General features: G+C 42.9%; 1 pseudogene; it reads right to left on the bottom strand.

The window, feature by feature from the left end:
* Positions 1 to 995: 995 nt before the first annotated feature.
* LOC149167047 (UPF0548 protein At2g17695-like) lies at positions 996 to 2,051 on the bottom strand (annotated as a pseudogene).
* Positions 2,052 to 7,352: the final 5,301 nt, after the last annotated feature.

Genomic DNA, 7,352 nt, shown 5'->3' with positions numbered 1-7,352 from the left:
TTAGTTATGTGCATCGGAGGAGAGAGTGCTTGTTCAGAATTTGGATGGTCATTATCCATTCTTCTGCCTCCTAGGATAAGCCTTATCCAGCCAGCGATCGATCGCCAAAGGCAGGAAACATTAGATACTAACGTGCTTTCCTAAAAATCAAGATGAAAGATGGTTTTATTCCACATCGTAACTTCTCTTACTTACCACGTCATGCATACCTTATACAATATATTTATCGCTTGAAAAAAAAACCAGTAGTTTACTTAATCCGAGGAGGGTGAGGATAATCATTATCCACCTCTGTTTTCAAGTTCAACGTTGACAGAAGGAAACAAATCGAATTCTGGCTTCTCTTCCATCCTTCCCTTAGAAACAACATCGTTGGCTTTGTGGCCAACTTGCATACCTCCCAGAATTGTGGTAAAGCAAGAAACCACATTATTATTGTTTATAAAACATGACCGTAGTCACCCCAAGTGGTGTTTATCCAAATTCTACAGAAAAACATGACTTTTTCAACCGTGCATGGGAAATAAAGCACCCTGTCGTAAATGACTTTTTGGGGTCGAATATTTTCTTACCTCTCTGAATTATTAGATGAGATCGAGCTCTCTGGATGTTTCCGATCATCAGGTGCAGCTAAAAATAATCACTAGTCCAATATCCACCATAAGCACATGCCAACTATTGGCATATTTGTGCCATGCAAGTTAGGATTATATGATTAGGACCATTGTTTGAAGCTTGAGCCGTAAAGTGTGGATGAATTCCACATCATCCTTATTACACACGTAGTTGTCTGTAGTGCAATGGAAAATAGCAGCAACCGAGATTTTTTTTGTTTACACCCTATCCTCCTTGGTGTTGATGATTAATTTAGCAACGTATGCCGATTCAGACTCCATTCCTTGTTGACAATCCCCATGTAGGACTTTTAGGATCAGCTTTACTCCAACACATTTGCCTGACTTGTAGCCCTCTAATATCTTCATGAGCTAGCACAATTAGAGTTGCTTCATTTTAGTGGCGACCCATCCCCAAAGCCGGCTCCGGCGCAGGGCATGGCGAATCATTATTTCACTTGGTATGGAAATAGAGCACCTTACAACCGCCAAACACTGCGATGCTCTGGAGAGAGGAGGAAAAACCTGATCGATGCCTAAACGTGCTTTGGAAGCACTCTGAACACCCATTCTCCTTGTTGTGATATTCTGCCGAGGAGAATATTACATGGATGGTTTTTAACTAATGGTTATGCCCGTACAAATATTATATACCCAACGTGCATAAGTAAACAGTGCCCATAATACCTTAATTAACTCATCATAATAAAGCATGCACACTAAATGCTTGGATCTACGAGTTGAGAAGTCTGTCTTCTCACCAAAACTTCAAAAGGAACAAATATATGGCCTTGAAGCGTCTTGTTACCAAAACAGTAGGCTGCATTAATCTTTGAAACCTTTAGATTTGCCAAACTAGCAGGGTTGTAACTAGGGCAAGGTTGGGTGCCATTTGAGGCTTCATAGTTATTGGCATAAAAAATATCCAGTGGCATCGATACCCACGAGAACAACTCTTGGCTGCACACACGGAACCTTTCCCCATCTTTAATGTAGGTGATTGATTCCACTGATGCACACCTCAACTGGAAATGTCTCCACTTTTCTATTAGTTTTTTTTCTTTTTTTTCTTTTTGATAGGTTTGAATCTCAGAGCCTAGCTTCATTTTTGCATGATTGATAGCATAGCCTGCTTTGATGAGCTCTTAGCAATCTTCATTGGAGAAAGGAGCCTTAGATGTTACATTTATGTATTTCGGGTCATAGTTAAATGATCCAGACTCTGCTTTTGGATTAGATTTTTATGGAGCTCATACATATAACTTGTTTCATTTACGGATTAATCTACGATTGTAGTGAATTCTTGCAATACAATGAATGCAAATGAAGAATAGCATAGTGAAGTAATTGAGTATGGGATGTCACAAACGAGGTTTGTTGTAAACAGTAGGCCTGGTCCTCGGGCGAGGGGCGTGTCCACCATGATATAAAAAGCATCTTGGAACCGCTGTAGATGTTATTGACCCCTGGGTAGCTAAATATTCGATGCGTACATTCTATAATATATCGGTCCATAATTTATATATGGGAGGGTAATGGCTTTTTTCCAATTTTTATATTTTCTTTTATCTTAAGAATAATATCTCATGTTCCATGTTTAGACAATCTACCTTACCTTATAAGTTTTAAACTCTTTAGCAATTCCACCTATGTATTTATGTTGCCCCTTCTTAACTAATTCATTTTATGACAGACATAAATATTGCATTCAACAAGAACTGCATATGGATTTCCCATTCTTTTCTCTAAACATTTTTAATATTTAGATTCAATCTTAAAGAGTCTATATTTAATACTTATATGTTATGCTCTTAACCTGCAAAAGATACCCAAATACAGAATATGCGAAGAAAGATACCCAGAACATAGAATAGTGAGAGACAACAGCAAATACTTTATTATTGAGAAAGCAATGTTCACTGGCCTCTTCGAGGGGGCAACCTCCAATAGAGCAGAGCTCGATACAAAAATAAGACACGATGCTCCTCACAGGGAGTCTCTATCCTTTATATATGACTCATACATGCAATACCAAGGATCAATACCATGGGTTTTATTATTACCATCTATCTAATACTACGGCCCATTTGCAACTAACTGTGGTCCCGTCATTAATTGCAGGTTAACCACTTACAATTATTAATGTGGGCTTTATTGACTCTTGACTATGACTCGATCCCATTACATAAATAAGGGGGTTAGGGTGGGACCCTAACATGCCCTCCCCCTTAAGACTAGCCTTGTCCTCAAGGCTGAAGCTACGGAAACTGCTGAAGAATAGTGGTTGGTTCCCAAGTTGCATCTTCCGGAGAGGTGTCTTTCCACTTGACGAGGACTTCCCTAATGATGCGGCCCCGCAAATTCCTGTCTCGTGTGTCTAGGACTTGTTCAGGTTGGAGCCAGATTGAACCTTCTTCATCCAATTCAGGTAGACTGGTTTGAATTCTGCAATTGTTCCCAATCACTTTCTTGAGGCACGAGACATGGAAAATTGGATGGATTTTTGCAGTAGGTGGCAAAGCCAACTTGTAAGCCACTTCTCCAATGCGCTGAAGTACTTGGTATGGTCCGTAGAATTTTGGAGATAGTTTCTGACAACCCTTGTCTTTGAGTGATGTTTGCTTATATGGTTGCAGCCTCAAAAAGACCTGATCCTCTTCTTGAAATTGGCGCTCTGAGCGATGCTGGTCTACATGTTGCTTCATGCGGTTCCGAGCTTGATGAAGATTCTTTCTAAGATGGGCGAGCATGGTTGCGTGATGTTGTAGGAGTTGATCCACTGCTTGTACTTTTGAGCACCCCTTGAGATAAGAAGTAGGGGAAGGAGGGAGTTGACCATATACTGCTTCATAGGGAGTCATTTTGGTGGTGGCATGATAGTTGGTGTTATACCACCATTCAGCCAGAGGTAACCACTGTACCCAAAGATGTTGCTTTTCTGAAGTGAAACACCTAAGGTAGGTTTCCAGACATTTATTGACGGCTTCAGTTTGACCATCCGTTTGCAGGTGATAGGAGAGTTTTAGTTGAGTGCCTTGTATCCTGAAGAGTTCCTGCCAAAAATTACTGGTGAAGATCGGGTCACAATCGGACACAATAGAAGTGGGCATGCCATGCAATTTGAAGATCTGATCCATGAAAGATTGAGCGACCAAAGTTGGTGTAAACGGGTGGGGTAGGGCGCAGAAATGAGCATACTTCGAAAGTCTGTCCACAACCACCATGATGACTGACTTATTTCCTGACTTTGGAAGACCTGTAATGAAATCCATAGAAACCTCCGTCCAAATTGATGTTGGGATGGGCAATGGTTGTAATGTGCCTGGTGTGTTAACGGTTTCCCCTTTGTGACGTTGACAGACATCGCATTCTGCTACGAAAGTAAGGATGTTCTTTTTCATGCCTGTCCAAAAAAATGATCTGCTGGTGCGATCATACGTCTTCTGAAAGCCCGAATGTCCTGCAATGGGAGATGAGTGCAATTCTGCCAAAATGCGACTTTTGAGGGTGGATGTTGGTGATATTACGACTCTGTCCCTGTAGCGAAGAATATCATCCTGCCACGAGTAGCCCTTGGTGGAATTTGGATCTACCTGCAATTGAGAAATGAGTTGGGAGAGCCTGGGATGTGAAAACCATTCCCTGCGAGCCTCTTCAATCCATTCTGGAATGGGGAGGGAAATTGCTAGCAGAGTACTTTCCTCCTCAAATTGGCGAGATAATGCATCTGCTACACTATTGTCTTTCCCTTTCTTGTAAATGATCTCATAATCATATCCCAGCATTTTGGCGAGCCATTTATTTTGTTGTGGGGAGGATAGGTGTTGCTCCAAAAAATATTTAAGACTGTGATGATCTGTGCGGATTTGGAAACGTCGCCCCAATAAGTAAGGTCGCCAGGTCTCTACTGCATGTAAGATGGCCATCATTTCCTTCTCTTAGGTAGATTGGCCCAGATTCCTCCCACTTAGTTGTTGGCTTGTGAAGGCCAAAGGTCGCCCTTCCTGCATTAAGACCGCCCCAATACCTGTACCCGAAGCATCACATTCAATGACAAAAGATTTGGTGAAGTCAGGTAGTGCTAAGACTAGAGTGGAACACATTACATTTTTTAGAGCGGTAAATGCCTGTTGTGCTTCCTCATTCCAGAAGAATGAATTTTTCTTTAGGAGTTGAGTGAGGGGCTTCGCTATGCGACCATAGTTGCGGACAAATTTACGATAATAACCTGTGAGACGCAAAAATCCTCTCAAGCTCCTCAAGGTCTTAGGTTGAGGCCAATCTTGCATTGCCTGGATCTTTTTGGGGTCCACCTTGACACCTTCATGCCCCATAATGTGGCCCAAATACTCAACTTCTTCCATGCCAAATGAACACTTGGACATCTTGACAAATAATTTATGCTTGCGGAGCAGGTGCAAGAGTAGATCTACATGCTGAAGAGGTGCGGCCCAAGTGCAACTATAGATGAGGATGTCATCGAAGAAGACAAGGACAAATTTCCTGAGATATGGTTTGAGAATGTGGTTCATAAGGCTCTGAAAAGTAGAGGGGGCATTACAAAGACCAAATGGCATGACCAGGAACTCATAATGGCCTTCATGAGTTCGGAAAGAAGTCTTTGGAATGTCGACTTCCTTCATGCGAATTTGGTGGTAGCCTGAGCGAAGATCCAGCTTAGTGAAGAATTGAGCCCCATTGAGTTCATCCAGCAAATCGTCAACCATCGGAATGGGAAATTTATCTTTGACTGTCAACTTATTGAGGGCCCTGAAGTCGGGACACATCTGCCACTCCCCATCTTTCTTGAGCACCATGACCACTGGGGATGAATAAGGACTAATGCTGGGATGAATGACACCTGCTTCCAAAAGTTCCTTGATTATTTTTTCTATTTCATTCTTTTGGGTGAACGGATATCTGTATGGGCACACATTTGGGGGTTGGGCCCCTGGAACTAAGGTGATGCTATGATCATGTTCCCCTCGCGAGGGTGGAAGCTCATGAGGCTTGTCAAAGACCGGTAGATGGTTATTTAAAATCTGTTGCATCTCAGGATGAATTGGCAGAGACTTGGTTTCGACTGCCTGGATGGCATTAAATTGAGCTAGAACTCCATGATTGCCCTTTTTTAACAATTTTTCTATCCTATGCGAGCTGATGATAGAGGGGGCTCCCGCCTGGAGTCCACGGAGGGTATGTGTGTAGTTGTTCTGCTTAAAACTCATATATAACTCCTGGAAATCCATTGTGATTGGCCCAAGAGTGCGGAGCCATTCAGCACCGAGGACAATTTCGCAACCTCCCATGTGTATGGCAAACATGTGGGTCTTCAACTAATAATCCCCCATTTGAAGTTTGACATTTTCACAGCGGCCTTCACATTTCATTGTGCCCCCATCCGCAATTTGGACTTGGAAGTTAGAAAATGCTCGTACAAAACAATGCACTGCTTCTGCAACTTTTTGATGCATGAAATTATGTGTACTTCCACTATCAATCAAGACTACTACTGGGCGATGTTTAATAAACCCTCTGATTTTGAGAGTTTGAGGTGAAGAAATCCCTGCCAGAGCATGCAGCGAAATAACTGGTTCGTCAGAGACATTGTCCTTTTGGTTGTCTTCTTCTAGCGCCTCATGTTCCTCAAGTGGTGGATCTTCCTCTGTTGAACTGTAGTCAGTGGCATCAATTTGAAAAAATTTGGGCTCCTTGCATTTATGACCTAGGGAGTTATTTTCATCACAGTAGTAACATAGTCCTTGCTTTTTTCTTTTGGCCATTTCCGCAAGTGACACCTTTTGGACCTTAAGTGTTTGAGTTGTGTTGTGAGCCTATGGGGGGCGACCTTTAGCGGAGAAATTTGGGCGACTGTACTGGGCTGCTAATGCACGTTCCACGTTACGAGCTACGTTGCAAGCCTCCGTCCATGTGGGAGGGTGGTGTAGTAGGACTTGGGCTTTGATGGCTTCTTTAAGACCGCTGATAAAACATTCCGTGTAGAACACATCTGAGAGACCCCAAGTGCGGAAGGCTAAGGCTTCAAAAGCTGTAATATATTCATCCACTGTACTAGTCTGTCGGAGCTTAGTAAGATGACCCAAAAAAGAAGATTCCTGGTCAAAGCGGTCTTGAAGAGCTTTTTTGAATTTGGTCCAAGTTAGAAAAGGTCCATTGCAACGTTGATGCCATTGCCACCATTGCCACCTTTCATTGTCCAAGTACATGCTCCCCACCATAAGCTGAGTCGCATCATCTAAGATGTTATTCAGATTGAAATACTGCTCCATTTGTGCTATCCATGCTGACGGGTGAGAACCGTCAAATTTATGCATATCCAACTTGGGAGGTCGCTGACGGGGTTGTTGGTGGGTGTGCCAGACGTGAGGAGAGTGGCTAGACTCACCCTCACTGTGTCCATTGCCATTATACGCCTCCTCGTGGGCTGCCTCCTTGCCCTTCGGGATTATGCTCTCGACCAGGCTAGTTAGTCGGTTAAGCTGAATGTGGAGGGATTGCACGGAGTCTTCAAGTTTGTCCATCCTTTCATTGGCCATCGCTTGAGCTCTAGTTTCTACCATGCACCGACCTGATGTTTTTCTGAAAATTGGGACTGCCTAAAAAAAATTTCACTAAGAATTGAATGGTACCACCGTGCTCAGCTCGTCGTCCTGATTCTGATGGGCTAGATCACCAATAAGCGCCCCGGGAGATCTCAGACTCAAGGTTTGAACTTGA

Source organism: Pinus tabuliformis, chromosome 5_1 (assembly GCF_031772625.1).
Source record: "Pinus tabuliformis cultivar Carrire ecotype Pingquan chromosome 5_1, CPIR1, whole genome shotgun sequence".
Lineage (NCBI taxonomy): Eukaryota > Viridiplantae > Streptophyta > Pinopsida > Pinales > Pinaceae > Pinus > Pinus tabuliformis.
Note: the sequence above shows the minus strand (reverse complement) of the source record. Positions and strands in the feature narration are given on the sequence as shown.